This window comes from Marmota flaviventris, chromosome 6 (genome assembly GCF_047511675.1).
Source record: "Marmota flaviventris isolate mMarFla1 chromosome 6, mMarFla1.hap1, whole genome shotgun sequence".
NCBI classification, from domain to species: Eukaryota; Metazoa; Chordata; class Mammalia; order Rodentia; family Sciuridae; genus Marmota; species Marmota flaviventris.
The window spans coordinates 128,722,605-128,741,691 of record NC_092503.1 but is presented as its reverse complement, the minus strand read 5'-3'; the positions used below and the strand labels follow the sequence as shown (position 1 = coordinate 128,741,691).

General features: G+C 39.6%; 1 non-coding gene and 1 pseudogene across 1 annotated transcript; one reads left to right on the top strand and one right to left on the bottom strand.

The window, feature by feature from the left end:
* Nucleotides 1–2,912: 2,912 nt before the first annotated feature.
* Trnat-ugu (transfer RNA threonine (anticodon UGU)) lies at nucleotides 2,913–2,986 on the bottom strand. The gene has a single exon. It is a non-coding gene; the product is annotated as a tRNA-Thr (tRNA).
* A 6,023-nt stretch (nucleotides 2,987–9,009) lies between these two features.
* LOC114080556 (aspartate aminotransferase, mitochondrial pseudogene) lies at nucleotides 9,010–18,111 on the top strand (annotated as a pseudogene).
* Nucleotides 18,112–19,087: the final 976 nt, after the last annotated feature.

Below are 19,087 nucleotides of genomic sequence, written 5' to 3'. Positions count from 1 at the left end.
TTGCTGCTGAATTTTACTAAATATTTAAGGAAGAATTAATACTAGTTCTTCGCCACAAATTTTTTAAAAAATAGAATAGAAAGGAATACTTCTCAAATAATTTTATAAGAACAGAATTACAATGTCATCCTTAAAGAAAAGAGGGACACCAAAGCACCATATTCCTAATGCCCCTTAATGTTCCCCAAAACCTAGCCAAGTTAAGGAAACAATGAAAGTGAATCTGGATCAAAATGTCCAGATAAATATTATCTTGAAGGGTACTGATTTCCTTTCAAATATTCTGGGAATTAAGGCAAGTTAGTGTTATCTGTAGAGACCTGCCTTCTTACACACAAGCTAGGTCAGCTGGTCCTTGGGATGCTTGTTGTACAAGGAGCAAAGTGAATTAATGATGTTACTGTTTCTGTTGCCTAATTCATAAAACTCTTCACCCTGTGGCAACTGGTGAGAATCAGAGGACCATGGAGAAGGAAATGCTCATATAGGTGACCTTGGACAAAGTATCACTAGGAATAAGAGACACTACTTTCTGGCAAGACACCAGGGGCACTGAAAGGGGAGAGGTGCACCTGTTCTGCCTGTCTCCACTGGACTTCCCCTGTAAGCATTTCTCAATAGTCCTTTACCCCATCACCAGGTGACTTCCTTGGTCTCTCGGCAACCAATCCTACTGCTCCAACACAACTAGGCTATAAATGTTACAATTATCCCGATGTCAAAACCAGCCAAAGATACTAAGAATATAATAACAGGGTAAAAGGAATGCTAAATCCCCTGCCTTCATGTAGCTAATATTCTAGTGCCAGAAACACAATACACCAATTAAAAAATAAAATGTACTACATCAAACAGTGATAAATTTTAAGGAGAAAAGGCAAAAGAGCAATAAGAGTACTAAAAAAGTTTACTTAGGTGGCTAATGGAAAGCCTCATTTTATGATGTTTTGATAAAAAAAAAAAAAGACTAAAGGAAAGAAAGGAAGCCAACCTTAAAGATCTCTGAAAAAAAAATTTTTTTAGGCAGAAAGAAAAAAAGTGAAGATGCTTTGAAGCAGGAATGGCCCTGAAGAATACAAGAAACCCAAGGGGACAGTGTAGTTAAAATGATGCCAGATGACATCAGTGGTGAGACACACTTTACAGGATAGACACATGGGAAATTCATATTGTCCTTTCAAAATGGTCATCAAATTGAGACTTTGTGGTTTATTTATAGATAATCTTATTCACTCATGTTTCCTACTAGAGGATAGTATTCTCTGTTTGAATTTTGCTAGTTACTAGAATACATTAGAGTACTTGGGTCTTATGAACAGATTTCTGCTTTCCTCATGCTTACATGAAGATGTCTGGTTCCAGGCCAGAAACTGGATCTTTACAAAGAAAAAATAAAGAAAACCCTTGGAATCATAAGAGAAGAACTATCCCAGGAATTCTTAACAATTTATACTCCAGGAAAAAAAAATCAAAAACAAAAGCAAAACTGAAACCAAAAAGCTCAGTTCTATTTCTAAGACAAATTTTGTTCAAGGACTAGAACATTAAGATACAGCTCTGCCTCTTATGTGAAAGCAGGTGCTAATTCTGTAATTGTTTCTTATCCTTCTTGTCCATATTTTCTGCTTTACTAAATATATGTGTATCCACAAACAATAGAAAATTTTGTCTTTGAATGTACAGAAATGAAATCATACTGAATTGTGTACTTAATTCTGAGTTGCTGTTTTATTTCAACATATCAAAAAAATTAAAAAGAACCATTATGTTGTTACTATAATATTATGCTATCATTATTTAAAAATGAGTTATTTTTATTTAAAAGGAAACTCCCATAATTTAAAAGAAAAGCGAATTCTCTGACCATCATGTACTCTCTCTGCCTCTGCAGCCAGGGAATCTGAGGAGGAGATGGAGGAGACCGCTCCATGCGGAGCCAAATGGTGGGCTCAGCTCGCCGAGTGTTTCCGGGATTTTCCGAAGGTGGAGTTTGAGACTCTTCCTGCATTCATACACATTTCACCCTATCCTGAGCTGCCAGACTCAGGGACCCTTCTCTCTCAAGTCTCCAGTTTTCATTATGTATGACCAGAGCAGAGACTAAAAACCATCACTCAAGAAAGAGACTTTTATAAACCACGCTTCAGGATCCGCTAGTCCCCGTGAGCAAGACCGCAAAGTGTCTGAAATCAGACACACATTCATCTGAATAAATGACCTTTCGTTCTTTGCAGAGAAAAGCTTGCCTAAGACTCTGAGGGTAGAAAACATGGAGATACGATCCTAATCTGAGGTACCATCCATTCAAGCATTCATTTATTTATTCAACAAACACAGCCGAAAACTTTGTGCAGGCACAACCAAAGCACGACATTATTATGGTCATGGGCGTCCTCAACGACGGGGATAGGAGAAGGTAGATTGCGCTCCTTTGTCAACACAGAAACGCTAGAATTACCTCCAAAACGCCCAACTTCTTATAATAATCAATCATTGGCTTAGGAGTTTATTAAAGCTTTACTTGAATCACAAAATCTTAGTCCCAGAGAAATCTCAACATTAGCCTTTACGTGTTCTTCTGCATGGGACAATCCCTATTCTTTCCAGCAAGTGGAATGTCAGAATTCCCTAGCAGGAAGTGCTCGATGGGGCCATGCCCTCGACTCCTGCTGCACCTCCAAAGGGAGTCGGTGCAGGTTAACGTCGCTCAGAAACGATCTAAATGCACTTAGCTTCTCCATTCCTTTATTTTTTTGACTCGTTTTGTTTAAATAGGAGGAAGAAGGAGCTTGTTGGAATACTGCCTTTTCCGGGTAAGAAGGGGCGTAAGGAAGGCAAATCTGTTACAGTCAGGATATCTCTTTCGTTCCGTTTCAACGCTAAATAAAGTAGCGTTTACTAAAAGTAAAACCAGGCCCCACTGGGATTCGAACCCAGGATCTCCTGTTTACAAGACAGGCGCTTTAACCAACTAAGCCATGGAGCCCCACAACCAGGCCCTCCAACAGACCAACATTTATTTAATTTGAAATAACCATGGTTTCGTTTATTTAAAAATTTTAGGCATATTTTTTAAATTATTTATTATGTATCCGATTTCAATTTCTTCTTTATCATGTATTATACAAGCGGAAGAATTTTGAAATGACTGAGGAAGTCGTCTATTGACATTGAGACTTTTCCAATCTCAGCTCTTTTTCCGCGCCAGTCGGGAAAGGGTCACCGAGGTTCTCATTTCTCTCCACTCCTCCTTTCCTAGATTCCGGCTCTCAAAATCCTCCACCTATGGAGAGCCCTGTAGCTTTTGATACTGACTGAGGGGGATGCTGGGATTCTGAGACAAAACACATAAAAGCTCCCACGGACTGCAGAGGAATCCTGTCTTTTGAGTCCTGAACACTCGCGATGTCTGTCTTTGGGGCCAGAAATTCGTGAATAATTGTGAGCAACAGCAGTGGGATGCATTCGCCCTCGTTCAGTTTCCAACACTTCCCTTGAAAGTAGCTCTTTGCAGAAAGTAGCTCGTTTGCAGAATTTTTTTTTTAATCTTGAGAAAACTCTAATGTATCATTTTCTTTTTAACATCCTCTCTTCATTCATCATCCCAATGATTAGGTGCCTTATTCAAGACAACTATCATATGAGAAGGCAATATTTTTCAGAATTGGGACAACTCTAAAGTTTTCCCTACGAGCATGCGCGCGAGCACACACAGCCACACACACACAAATACAATTTCAAAAACAAAAACAAAAAAAATAACCTTTCAAATTGTCCCTGTGTGAACCAAAAAATGGTTGCCTGCGGGGTGGAGGGTGGGGAGAAAAAGACAGTTTCTGCCCAAAAGTAACGCATTAACTCTGCTCAGATTTATGGGCCAAACCTTCTGTTTGTGGAGTGAGGGACAGTGGGGAATGGTAATCTTGCCCCAGTTCTGATACTAATAGTCTACCACAACTATCAACCAGTATTGTTTCTTATTTGCAAAACTCAGAGTATTTTTTAAAGTTTTTCTTTTATGTGTTCATCTCTCTGTATTGAAAAAGTTCAATTTTTTGGCTTTTGACATAGTTTTGAAAACATGAATATCAATGTTTCAAAGATAAACTGGACTAGTGCCAGTACTATGGAAATAGAATCAATATATCTATTTTTGGTATCTGTGTGGGAAAAGAAGAGAAAGAGAGACTGCAGATAACCAACAGGAGAAAAAACAAGGTGCTTTTGATCTCAGTCCTCAGTACACCCAGATGCATTCCCCATCTGAGACCTTGCTTGACAGCTTTTCATAGATCCAATAGTTGCCTCAGATGCAGTTGAGCTGCAGCAGCCTTTGTTACTTGTCCTGGTCCTACTTCAATTTCCCTTCCCACCGCCAGACTTAAAGAAGTCTTGCTACTACTCAATATGTGGCTTGTGGACAAGGAACATTGGCACCATCTTGGAGCTTGTTAAAAATGTGAAATTCTAAACAAACAGAATCAGAATATGCATTTTAACAACCTCAGGCAATTCATATGCATATTACAGTTGAGAAGCTCTACTCAGTAACAGTGGTTCTCCAACTATCATGTGTATCATGGTCTGAATCTTAGTGTTTCCTCCAAATTGATGTGCTGAAACTAAAATCCAATGGGGCAGTATTAAGAGATGGGGCTTTGGGAAGTGATTAAGTTATGAGGCCTCTCTCCTTGTCAGTTGGCTTAGGGCCCTTATAAAAGAGCCTGAGAAAGTTTGCATACCCTCCCAACCATAAGAAGACAGAAGATGCCATCCATGAGGAATAGGTTCTCACTGGACATTGAATCTGCTTGCCTTGATCTTGGACTTCTCAGCCTCCAGAACCATGAGCAACAAATTTCTGTTTATAAATTACCTCATTTGACTAGTAAAACATAGCAATAAATTGTTTTAAAAACATTTCCTCAATTAGATTTCCTCCTTATTTTCGTCAAGTCTTAGTATTTATTTTCTGGAATAGTATATCTGTTTTTATCTGTGTTAGATATTATTTCTCATAATTTGTCTTCCTCTGTTTTGCTATGTCTTCCCTCTAGGTGAGGTGTACTTTCTCACTTCACTGACATTGTGCTGAAAGATCCACAGATCCCAAACCCGGAATGAACCACACGAGACACTGGCTGCAAGAGCAAGAGGCAAGTTTATTGATACACAGGCGCCTGCGGGTGCTCAGCAACACCTCAGCCGGAGCTTCGGTGAACTGGCACACCGGGCTTTGGGATACAGATCTTTTATAGGGTACAAGTGGGTTAATTCTTAGCTTAGCACAGCAACAGCCCTTCTATTGGTTTCTCTGAATCCAGCAGGGGGGGGTCACCTAGGGGGTAAACTTGTTTTTCGACTTTTTGTTCTTGGAAAAACCCTAAAGTTACACCTTGCCCTTCTTGGTTCCTGTTTTTAAACTTAGTTCTCAAGTTTAGCTGGTAGGGCTGTCTGAAAGGAACATTTTGTGGTAGGGGGCCTGTTAGGGTTATCTACATAGAACATCTTGTGGTAACTTTGTGCAACATTTGAAATGCTATGGGCAGCTGGTGGGGCTTTGACATGGGGTTTGGGCAAGAAAGCATCCTGCAGCTTCAAGGCTTGCTTTGACATGGGGTTTGGGCAAGAAAGCATCCTGCAGCTTCAAGGTATAGGGGCTGGATTTCCTAATGTTGGGTCTGGGGCTTTAAGATCTTTTCATTCCCCCCTTTTTCTTTATCCGGGATATAATCTTATATCCATTGATCTACCTGCTCAGAGTCCTGCCTTTGCTCAGCTGATGGGAGTGCTTGATATTGCTGTGTGAGGACCATAGTTTGGATTACAGATAATCTTTCCTTTAAGAATTGCATTATTTTATTGAGTATGCAGGGTCCAAACGTCAGGATTACCAGCAAAATAATTAGAGGTCCTGCTATGGTGGATAGCAAAGTAGTTAACCATGGGGATTTGTTAAACCAATGTTCAAACCATCCTTGTTGTGCTTCAAATTCTTTTTGTCTTTTTGCCAACCTTTCAGTGACTTTTTCCATAGTCTCCCGGACAACACCTGTATGGTCTGCGTAGAAGCAGCATTGTTCCTTCAAAGCTACGCAGAGGCCACCTTCTTTTAGGAACAGTAAATCTAATCCCCTTCTATTTTGTAATACAACCTCTGAGAGGGAAGTAAGAGATTTCTCTAAAGCAGAAATAGATTTTGCCATTGCGGTTAGGTCCTCATTCATAGCTGCTTGTAGGTGTACGAATTGGTTTCCCTGTACTAAGGCTGCAGTCCCAGTCCCTATACCGGCAGCTATTCCTCCAGCACCCAACAGTAGAGCAATAGTTAGGCTTATGGGCTCTCTGGGGTACCGCTTTTGTCCTTCCAGGTGTGCTATAACAGTGTCCGATGTTAGGTAAGAGATCCTGGGCCACAACTGTATTAGCACACAGAAATCAGTAGACAGATTGAGAACAGCCGTGGAGACGCAGGGAGTCAGCCCAGTATTACAGGCCCAATAGGTTCCTGGGGGGCCCCAAAGATACTTAGGGGATGAGTCCCTATGAGTAAGGGTGGTATTACAGAGGGTCTTATGGGAAGGGGGTACGTTCCCCATACAGGTCCCTTGTCCGAATACTTCAGTAATAGTGAGCTTGGTGCTGGGCAGGGATGTGCACTTAGGGTCTGGGTTGGGGCTGCTAGTCCAGTTAGCCGGAAAGGCTATTCCCTCGTAATAGGGTGGGCCAGAAGTGAGACATAGCCAACAGTCTTGGGTACGGCTTGGGTCAGTATTGTTGAGGGCATAGAATGCCCCTTGGACTAGATCAAATAATCGGTTCCCAGTCCCGGAAGAATTTGAGGGTGGGTGGTTTTGGGTCATATCTGAGTCACTGTTCTTAGGGGGTTTCTTTTTTTGTTTTCCCTTGACATTTCCTGCCTTTTTAGCTGAAGCTTTTTGTTTTTCCTGCTTTTTATTTCTTTGGGGTGGTTTAGGTGGGGAAAGGACTTTCATTTTTTGGTCTCCTAATACCTGGTTAGGCCCAATTTGGTTGGTTGGAAGTGGGGCTTGAGTTAATTTGATTTTGAATATTATCCCAGGATCATATCCAGCCTGGTACCATCGAAGACCCCATGTCCTACCGGTGAGCCAGGGATCCATGGATGTTTTACCTTTTTCAGAAAAGGTAATTTTTAGGTAGCAAACCCCAGTTTTTCCTGTGCTTGTAGGCTTTTCCTTGCCTGTATAGTTTTTGGCCATTTGTATCAGGTCCCATTTGGAGGTGGGTTTCCAGTAAGTATCTCCTGTGGTCTCGCAAGACCAGGAGGAACAAAAGAATGAGTCTTTCCCTCCACATGTGCGTGCCTGAGCTGCACTTCTACCATCTTGGGGACAAACATAAAAGCTATCTTTGGGACAGGGGCAGACATCCCAAATTTTATGATTAAGAACTCTTGTCCCGGTGAGACCAAATGATATTCCTAGTCTAGTTTCATAGGGGTCGAGGTAAAGAGGGGGCCACCATGTTCCAGGAGAATGGACAGCTGAAATGGACCAAACAGTTTCTCCAGCTACATTGAGTACCTGCCAGGTTTGAGTTCTTGGGATGTGGGGGCTAACACTCAATGTGGGGTTGATAAAGAGCAAGGCAGAAAGAATCAACAGCGAGTAAGTCTTATCTTTAGCGGATTTTGAGTGCGTTGCAACTTCCATCTTGGGTCCGGAGAGGCGTTTGTGGATTCCTGCGGATGTGCGGCTTTCACGTGGGAAGCGTGGATCCAAGCGGTGATGCCGTCTACTTTGATTGCAGTGGGAGTGGTCAGCAGGATGGTGTAAGGTCCCTTCCACCGCGGTTCGAGGTTCTTACTCTGGTGCCTGCGTACCCAGACGGTGTCTCCGACTTTGAAGGGATGTGGCAGCGAGGGGGTTTTGAGTTCCTCCTTGTATGCGGCGGCTAGAGGCCTCCAAACCTCATTCTGGACCAACTGCAAGGCACGCAAATGAGTCTGCATAGATGGGGTGAGGGAGGCATAAGTTTCAGTTTCATAAAAGTTAACAGCAGGTGGCGGTGCACCGTACAGAATCTCAAATGGGGTTAGTCCCTGTGGGCCTGGGGTGTTTCGGGCCCGGTACAAAGCTAAAGGTAGGAGTTGTACCCAGTCTCTAGTGCCAGTTTCAAGCGTTAATTTAGTTAAAGTCTCCTTGATGGTTCTATTCATCCTTTCTACCTGTCCTGAACTTTGGGGTCGGTAAGCACAATGTAATTTCCAATTAATCCCCAATATATTGGCCATTGGGGCCCCCCGTCTGTCGCAGGGGGAGAACTTTAGAGGTGTCTCCTGAGGCGGTGTGATCCCGGCGCCCCCGGAGTCGTCCCACCATGGGAGATGGATCCGGGGGAGCACTGGCGGTTGGGCTTTCCTGGTTTTCGTCCTCGGAGGATGGCTGATCAGGTTCAGGGGCTTGTAAGGGTTGGGGCTGATAGGGAGGAGGCTCATCAGTCAGTAAGTCAATGAGAGGTGAGTCCTCCGGTGGCAGGACTTTCTTTGGTGTTGTTCCTGGTTTAAGCAAAATCTCAGATTTGTTAAGGATAGGGTAAAGGTGAGAGGTTTGGGGAGGGGGAACCGGAATGAGGGGAGCAGAGGGTTCAAGAGGAGAATGGAGAGGGGACTTGGGTGGAGAGAAAGGAGCAACCCAAGGGGGCGGGTTGGAGGCTAAATCTTCCCAGGTAACAATGTAGGGTATCTGGTCGGGGTGTCCATAAGGACCTTGGGTAAAGATTCGGGTTTTCACCTGTAAAATAAGACCAATGTTAAAAGTCCCTTCTGTTGGCCAGCCGGTGTTAAAGGTTGGCCATTCTGAAGTACAGAGAGTTTGCCATTTCTTTTTCTTGATTGTCACAGACAAGTTGTCTGCTCGAACTTGAACGTCTTGCCAATGATCTAGAGTAAGGCTCAAAGGGGTTGTTAGTGATTGTCCCATATTACTTTCAGAGAGGAAATACAAAGACAGACACAATGACACAAAAATGAAACCAAGTAGGGAGAACGCTGCGCGGCTTCGGTGGAAACCGAAAAAGTCAGATGGCTTGGGAGAAGTTTGCACCTCTCTGTCGCCTACAAAAACAGTGTATCCCTCGGAAACACCGGGGGCCCCAAAGAAATGGACCCCTCTGATCCCTGGGACGTCTCCCAGGGTGGCAGGGGTGAAGTCTGAGTTCGTCAACTCCTTCCCCGCCTGCCTCAGAAAGCTGAGTGATCACAGAATTATTTCAGAATCGGAATACCGATGACTATGCCTAGTCTTTCAGACGCTGCGCAAAACAGAGAACAGATAGCCAACAGGACAACAGGTTAGACATAGACAGCTCGAGCTGGCCAGCTTACCTCCCAGTGATGTCGAGTGTTCTCCGGATAGGGATCGGGATTGGAACCGGGATCGGGAATCTCGGTGGGACCTCCAAAATGAAAGATCCACAGATCCCAAACCCGGAATGAACCACACGAGACACTGGCTGCAAGAGCAAGAGGCAAGTTTATTGATACACAGGCGCCTGCGGGTGCTCAGCAACACCTCAGCCGGAGCTTCGGTGAACTGGCACACCGGGCTTTGGGATACAGATCTTTTATAGGGTACAAGTGGGTTAATTCTTAGCTTAGCACAGCAACAGCCCTTCTATTGGTTTCTCTGAATCCAGCAGGGGGGGGTCACCTAGGGGGTAAACTTGTTTTTCGACTTTTTGTTCTTGGAAAAACCCTAAAGTTACACCTTGCCCTTCTTGGTTCCTGTTTTTAAACTTAGTTCTCAAGTTTAGCTGGTAGGGCTGTCTGAAAGGAACATTTTGTGGTAGGGGGCCTGTTAGGGTTATCTACATAGAACATCTTGTGGTAACTTTGTGCAACATTTGAAATGCTATGGGCAGCTGGTGGGGCTTTGACATGGGGTTTGGGCAAGAAAGCATCCTGCAGCTTCAAGGCTTGCTTTGACATGGGGTTTGGGCAAGAAAGCATCCTGCAGCTTCAAGGTATAGGGGCTGGATTTCCTAATGTTGGGTCTGGGGCTTTAAGATCTTTTCAGTGCTCCGTAATGTGACTTGATTTGATCGCTGGAATGCCATGAATAATAAAGGGTGTGGTTATGAGCTAAGATTTTAAACATCATAGCAAAGTTTTCCAGCCCCCTGCTTCCTGCATTCCAATGGAAGAACATACTAGGTAGCTGCTGGTCTGGAATGAGGAGGCTTACATAAAAGCCCAGACAATTCAGGCTGATGTCAGCAGAGCCTCACCCAAAATGGGGCTTGCAAATGAGAAACAGATGTTTGTTATTTTAAGGCACTGAGATCCAGGCTACTTTTTTCTTTTAGATTTTTTTTTCTTTTTTTTATATTGTTATTTTAATTATTGCTTATTTGATATATACAAACTAAAATATAGTACCACAAAGGGCGGGGGGGCAAAAATTATTACAGCTTTTCACAATAGAGATGAAAAAGCCACTTATACATGTTTAATTTCTAGGAAGGTTAATGTCGATAGCTATAACCTTCCAAGAAACAAAAAGAAGTTGCTATTTGGGATTCTTGTTTTTTGGGGAGTAGATTTTTTTTAACATACTTCTTATTTATTTGAAAGAATCCACTGCCAAACTTATATTATATAAATATAATAGATGAAGTATTTTATCCAGTATGTATTCAAAAATTTTCCCAATTACTAATTTTATTCTTATGTTTAATAATTTTTGATATCATAAGAAATTTCAATGGAGTTAAATTCAACAATTTGTTTCTTATGGTAATTCTACTGGGAATCATTCTTTGTTATTTTTCTCATCTATCATTTACATTAATTTGCCCTAACATTAAAAAATACATTTAAATAATAATATATCCAGAATTTATTTTTGAGAAAGTGCAACAATGACCTTAATTTTGAAACAAAGAGTTAACCTTTTATCCCTTCTATCCCACAGGAATTTTTTTTTACTGACCTTTTTGAAATACCATCTTAGGGCTGGGGCTGTAGTTCAGTGGTAAAATGACTGTCGTGCATGTGTGAGACACTGGGTTTGATCCTCGGTACCCCATAAAAATAAATAAAGATACTGTGTGTTTATCTACAACTAAAATGTTTTTTAAATGCCATCTTTATGATACAATCTTTTTTGAATTATAAAGGCAATTTGTTCTTGAAAAAAAATTTTCATAAGGCAAATTATCCTAAGTTGAATTAATATTACCATTCACTACAATAAAAATTAATACATTCCTGAGCTCCCGAATTGACACCTATTTATCCCTTTATTCTTCAAATTCAGTGTTATCACATGTCTAGAACTTTTCTAAGCTATGGGGATACAACAAACAAAATAAATTAAAAACCCATCCTCTCATAGATACTCTAATCTAATGAGAAAACAGAAAAATTTGTAAGATTGTTGAAGAAAACTAAAGCAGTGAAAAAAAAGAAACCAAGGAAAGGAAGGATGGATAGTATAAGGTCTTCTAAGCTTAAGGTTAAAGTCTTCAGTTTCTACTTGGAATGAGATGGGAAGCCATGGGAGGATTTTGAACAGAGGTATGACAGGACCTAATCTATATTTTAAGAGGATCTCTCAGGTTGCTGAGTTGAGACTAGATTGAAAGGGCATGTCTTATTAGTCTGTTCAGTCTGATAAAACAAAATACCATAGACTGAGTAGCTTATAAATAATAGAAGTTTATTTCTTATAGTTCTGGAGGCTGGGAAAATCAAGGAGCAGGCAGATTTTTATGTCTGATGAGATTCAGCTTCCTGGTTCACAAATGGCATCTTCTGGTTGTGCTTTCAATGGTAGAAGAAGGTTAATGCAGCTAAACCACTCAGGGGACCCTCTTCTCATGCCCTAATCACCTTCCAAAGGCTCTGATTCCCAATACCATCACCTTGGAGATTGAGTTTCAAGCTATGAAATTTGGGAAGGTACAAGCATTCTGATAGCAGGCAGCAAGGACATTTGCAGTGAGATCAGTATGCCTAATTAAAATTAATTAATTAATTCATTTTTTAAAAGAGCCTGTTGTAACAATACAGAAACTTAAAAAGATAACATTCATATGGGTGCTTTTGATAAACATAAAGTCATTCTTTATGATGAGGAAGGGAAGAAGTTTAGAAAATATTAATATACCAATGACTACATAGATATACAAGGCATTTATCAGATGTTGTTAAAGTCATGTTTTTTGTTTAGGTATAATCTGCATCTCATCATCATCAATTCAAATTATTGGCTAGTTTATTTGCTGAGACAAGCAAGAAGCTCTCTTACTAGGTTCAAAGATTTAATAGTAATTGCTACTAGGACTTATCATAGTAAAGTGCAATTATTGAATAAATGTTAAAGAAAATTGGGTTTGTTCCTTATAGTTTATGTTCTCTTTTTAAAAATTCTCATCATTGTGCTTAGCCCAGCTTACTTTCTATTGTTTAGGGTTTCCAGCTCCTTTTTGGTGTTTTACTCCAATAATTATACATGATTGCTCACATTGTTTTACAGTAAATGTGTGTTTAGATTTTTCATGTCCATTACCTTCTCTGCCTTTGATTCCTTCTTAGGCTCAATGTTGCCTTCATGGTTTATTCTCTGCTTTGTTAATCATGTTCCTTTTTAGTTGTCTCAGTGAAAGTTCATTGGTAGTAAAGGTTCTCATCAGAGTTTTGAAGGCATTTTATTCCATTGTCATTCTTGAGCCCACAGAGATCAGTGGAGTGACCTATATTAGGGTGGTATTTTTTCTCAGCTTTTGGAAAATATTTTTCCACTTCTTCTGGATTCTCTTGTTGTTATTGAAAAAACTGCCCTAAGTTACTTGTTAAAATTTGGTATCTCCAGTTGCTTTAATATCTTTTTTCTTACTATGATGGGTTTATATATAAATTTAGTTTTATCTTGCTCTGGTCTTGTTTTGCTCCTTGAGTTTAAAGACTTAATATTTATCAGTTCTAGAATATTCTTATCCTTTATATTCAAGATATTGTAAATCCTTAATCTCTCCTTCATAACTGCAATTTTTGCACAATTTTCTTTTTTTTTGTCCTTCCTTTGGCATAATTTCTGTCAGATTTAGGTTATTTAACAAATTCTTTTATATTTTAAACATTGAAATCATATAAAAGAATATTTATAACACATGCACAAGGCAGTAAAAGAAACAATAAATTTAGTAACATTGTACTTATTATCCATGTTAAGAAACAGAATATGACCTTAGTGGATCTGCCAAAATCATAGTTCCTCCTTCCTTTCTCACCCAACAGAGGTAATTTCTGCCCAAAATCCTGTGTTCATGTTTTGTGGGCTTTTCCTTTATGTTTTTACCACACTGTATCTCTAACTTTTGTTGTTTAACTTTTCACACCATTTAAAGTTTTTTTTCAATGTAAATGGAAGATTCTTTTAAATGTAAATGGAAGAATGCTCGAATATTCTTCTGCAATCTGAACTTCCTTCAATGGTATATACTTAAACTTAATTGACATTGGTGTGCATAACCATAATTCACTGATTTTGAAAAACAAATTTTGAGTATAATTTACATAGAATAATATGCATGATTTAAATTATTTAGTTTGGCCAGGCATGGTGCATATCTGTAATCCCAGCAACTCAGGAGGCTGAGGCAGGAGAATACCAAGTCCAAAGCCAGCCTCAGCATTTTAGTGAGGTCCCAAGGAATTTAGCAAGACCCTGTCTCAAAAATAAACAATAAATAATTAATAAAAAGGGCTGGGGATGTGGCTCCGTGGTAAAGTGCCCGTGGGTTAAATCTCTGGTACCAAAAATTAAAAAAATAAAATTTATAAGTTCATAAGTTTCAACATATATAGATACATACATACATACATATTAAACATGTATATGTATATATAGCTACCACCACAAAGTATAAAACATTTCATCACACCAAAAACTTCTTGACAATCCTTCATTCTTACTATGTTATTTTAGTCGTTGAACAAATATAATACAAATTATTCACACATTCTCCTGTGAATGGACATTTGATTATTTTCAGTTTGGGTTTTATAAGTATTGATATTAAACATTCAAATAATCTTAGCCCTCTAAGATGCTTGGCATTTAAAAAGTAAAATTGTAAGATGTAGGGCATGTACATTAACAGTGTTAGAGGTAATGTCAAATTTTCAATTGTTGTTTACTAGATAATACCAACAACATTGTTGTTTACTAGATAATACCAACATGCACATAAAATTTACAGTATGGCCAGGGCAGTTTAATCCCAGTGACTGAGGCAGATCCTCCAGGCTGAGACAGGAAGATCACAAGTTTGAGGCCAGCATCAGTAATTTATCCAGGCCCTAAGCAACTTAGTGAGACCCTGTCTTAAAATTAAAAAAAAAAAAAAATGTGGGCAGTGTTGGAGCTGTGACTCAGGGGTTAAACACCTCTATTTCAATCCACAGTAACAAAAAACAACAACAAAAAATAGTGTTTCTTAAAAAGTATCTACTACATTATATTATCCCTGTTACTCTCTCTCTCTCTCTCTCTTTGCTCTCTCTCTCTCTCTCTCTCTCTCTCTCTCTCTGTCTCTCTCTCTCTTTGCTGTCTCTCTCTCTCTCTCTCTGTCTCTCTCTCTCTCAGCTGTGATCATGAAGGGTAGGAAAATTTGAAAAGAATCTTATGATCTTATGACTGGGCATGGTAGCTATTTAGTTATGCAGGATACTGAGGCAGGAGGATTCATGAGCCCAGGAGTCCAAGACCAGCCTGGGCAATACAGCATAGCAAGAATACATATCGGGGAAGGGGGAGGGGGGAAAAATGTACAGTGTGGGAGCTCTAGTTGATCCACATTCTTGCTGACACTGATATTTTAATTTACACCAATCTTGTGGGTTTAAAAACAGTATTTCATTGGAATTCAATATGTATTTCTGTCATTACAAATGATTTTAAGTGTCTTTTTACATTCTATTGGCCATGCAGTTTTCTTTCTTCTTTGAAGTGCTAATTTTGCTAATTTTTCTATTTAGTTGTTGTCTTTTTCTTATTGATTTGCATTCATTCTTTATATTCTGTAAAATAATCCTATGTCAAATATATGTTACAAATGTTTTATTTATGTTTTCACATCTTATGATGTCTAATTATAAACAGAAGTTGATAATTTTAATGTAGCTATGTTTATTTATTATGGTTTGTATTTTTGCATAAGAAATCTTCTTCAAAATAAAAAATGAATTCTGGAAGAATATGGGTTATTTTCTTTAAAAAGTTTCTTTTCTTTGCATTCATAGTTAAGTCTTTAGTGTATTTAGAATATAGAAATCCAACTTCATTTTCTTTCAAATAAATAATGATTTTTTTCCCCTTTTCTCCAATGAAAAGCAATAGTTCTGTTATATCCCAAGTACTATCCAGCCAATGGATTGTTTCTGGGGTCTCTATTCTGTTCCAGTGATTTGTCTATTGCTGTCTTAATACCACTCCATCATAAACACTATAGCTTTATAATTTTTTTAATATGATGTTTCAAGTTTTCTCACTTGTTTTTGTTTTTAGATGTCCTTTAGCAAAACTTGAGCCTTTGTTCTTACATATAAATTTTATATACAGTTGCAACATTGTATGAAATTTTCTTGATATTTTTCAATATCCAATGGGGCAAACTGGCCTCTTTATAACATGAAACCTTTTGAATTGTATCTACTTTCCTTAATCCATACTACCATTTCCCTAGTTCACACCAGTGTCATTAATTTATTTCATTACAAAAATTCTTCTTGCTCTCCTTGCTTCCAACACTCCTGTCTATTTTTCCTATTGTAGCCAAAGAAATCCTGCAAAATTATAATTCAAACCACCTCTTACTAATCAGCTCTTTAGTGACTTTCCAGTGCCTAAAGCATTATGGCTAAACTTGGTTCACTTTTCTAACTGGCTCCTGTTCACCTATGCATACTCACCTCTGGCCATCCTCTCACCCCAACCCTGCATTCCCCACCCCCACTACCACAACTCTGTATTTCTCTGTATCCTGTTCATGCTGAGTTCACTTTTGGTTCCTCCAGCTAACTAAGAGAGGAGGTTTTTCCAGATAACAAAATGTCAGTTTGGAAAATTGCCTCCCCCCAAAAGATTCAAAAGAGATTACAGACAGAAATTAATTTTCACTTAAGTTCTAAGAAAAAAAAAAATTCTTTCAGCACAATCATAAACTTCTTTTTTGTTGTTGTTTGTTTTTTTTATTTTTGAGACAGGGCCTTGCTATGTTGAATCACTAGAAGTGATTCTTTGGGCAGAAAGCATGATTTGGGGAACCAGTTCTACCATTTCTTAGTCATTCTTCAAATTATGTCTGGGAACTGGGGTGGGAGGAGACAGGTGGAAAGCGGGATTCTGGTTCTAGTTATTGTCAGATTTCTTTATAATATGAAGTACTTTCCTTGACCCGTTGATCTGGAAAAATTTGGTCCCAATGTATGAAGACCTGCCTCAAGGAACTTTGAAACTGAAGAAAAAAGACCAGAATTGCACAGAGTACAATTTATTGAGGAACATATTGACAGAAGCATGGTTCTGGGCAACAACAAGACCAAATGAATCCCCACAATAATTTGGGTCAGAATTACACACACACACACACACACATTGGTTAAGACAAACAAAACTTTATGTAAGCCAGAATGTATTTGGTTTATCTTAAGCTAATATCAAAGAGTCAGGCACAATTCCTGGCACCAGAGTCCAGTTGTAAATCTCTATGTGTCACTCTAAGGGTTTGGTGTATTTATAATTTGCTGGGAAACTATGGAAGAAAAACTGACTAGGATTATCTGTGGCAATCGTGGTGGGTATCAGTCAAAATGCCTGCAGTTATGTCAGGCTGAATTCATACAACCATCTTTGGTCCCTCTCTAAGTTGTAATACTCTGGGTAATAGGAAAAGTTCAACACAAATCCTGTTATACATAAATTCAATTTTGAAACCTAGCACATTCACATATGCTATCTAGAAGCAAACAGTATTGCACAGGGTAACCATAAGTACCCAAGAAAATATACCTTCTCAGTGTATGAATAACCGCATATAGTAGATGTGTGAAAGCATTTTAAGACAGACTGGAAATAGGAACAGAAGTATTAGGTTACCTCCAGAATTGTTAGTCATCAAATTCATGTTAAGAATATTTAGTAAGAGGCTGTGCCTCTGTGCCAGCAGTCATTTGCCCTCTGCTCTGTCTTATACTACCCACTGCCTTCCTGCCATTTTCAGGGATGCTATGAATACTATGACCCCAAGACTTGCACTTTTGACTTCACAGGCGCCATAAAAGACATTTTAAAAATACCAGAGCAGTGTTCTCCTGCGTGCCTGTGCCCACAATCCCACTGGAAGGGACCCTCATCCTGAGCAGTTGAAGAAAATAGAATCTATGGTAAAGAAAAAGAATTCCCTTGCAATCTTTGACATGACTTCCAAGGCTTTGCCAGTGGTGATAGTAACAAGGATGTCTGAGCTGTGTGCTACTTCCTCGAACAGGGCATTAATATTTGTCTCTGCCAATTATATGACAAGATCATGGGCTTATGTGGGAAGCATGTGGGAGAATTCACCATAGTCTGCAAAGATGCTGATGAAACCAAAAGTGTAGAATCACAATTGAAGATTGTGATCCATCCCTTATATTCCAACTCTTCTCTCAATGGAGCCTGGATCACTTCTATTATCCTGACTTCAGCGGATTTGCAAAAATAATGACTGCAGGAAGAGAAAGGCATCATCAGCATGCGGACCCAGCTGGTTGCCAACCTCAGGAAGGAGGGCTACTCCCACAATTGGCAACACATCACCGACCAGATCAGCATGTTGTGTTTCAAGGGTCTAAAGTCTGAACCGGTAGAGTGACTGACTAAGGAGTTCTCCATCTACAAGACAAAGGGTGGCTGCATCTCTTTGGCAGGGGTCACCTCCAGCAATGTGCCATTCACCAGGTCACTAAGTAACTTCACAGTGCGAGAACAAAGAAAATTTTCTGTCCTCAGTCCCTGCTGTTGTGAAACTCACATGCAGGATGATGGTGGTAAGTGCATCATTTTTTTCAACTACATTTCATAACACTTAGTGATTAGATGTGTTTCTCAAAAAAGAACATATAGTAAAGAGAACAGAGGCATCTATAGCTGGTGTCTAGAACTCTGTGGTTTTAAACCAAACTCTCTACCATCCTTCTTTTTAACCTTGTGGTGCTTGGGATTGAACCCAGGGCCTTGTGCATGCGAGGCAAGCACTTTACCAATTGAGCAATATCCCCAGCCCTCCCCCATCCTTTTATCTCCAACTTTTTTGAAAGAGTTTACATGTATAAGTCACAACACCAAAAACCTGTCATGACATTGCAATTGTAAGTGGTTCCTCTGTGGATCTAGCATGAGCTGTGTCTCATGTTGTGAGATTCACATGCAGGATGATAGTGGTGAGTACATCATTTCTTTCAACTGGAGTCTGAGTCTGTCATTAAGAGTCAATATTACATTTGTCCCCCCATGGTGGAGCATCCTTATCAACAGACTGTATTGCACAAATTGTCCTTTACAAAAACCAATGAGTCTGTTGCCACCGAAGCGAAAATAATAGATGCTTGTCCTGTCTTATTTAAGAAAAAAGAAAAAAATATTCTCTTTTTATCATTGTTGTTCTTTTCTTTAACACAAGATCTATAATTAGCCTAGATTTTCATCCCATTCTTAACAAGGAACCCCATCCTATTAGGATCTATTTAAAAACGAAAAACATAATTTTCTGTTCATGCCATACCCTTTATTTCTTGGTAAAGAATAGTGGAGAGTAGGTAACTGCACTTTGTTAGCATCCTCATCATGATTGTGTAATTGCCTCCTCTCTGGATGCTGCCTCTGCCCAGCTGGACCTCTTGCTTCATTCCTTTGGTTGTGCAGCACTAATCTCACATCATGAGTCAGGTGACATAGGTTAGGATCAGAAAGGAGATATTCTGGGTTTTGTGTGCTTCCAGCCAGGCTTAGGCTTCACCCTTGGAAAGGTAACCATCATCTGCTCTAATCTTGTATACCTG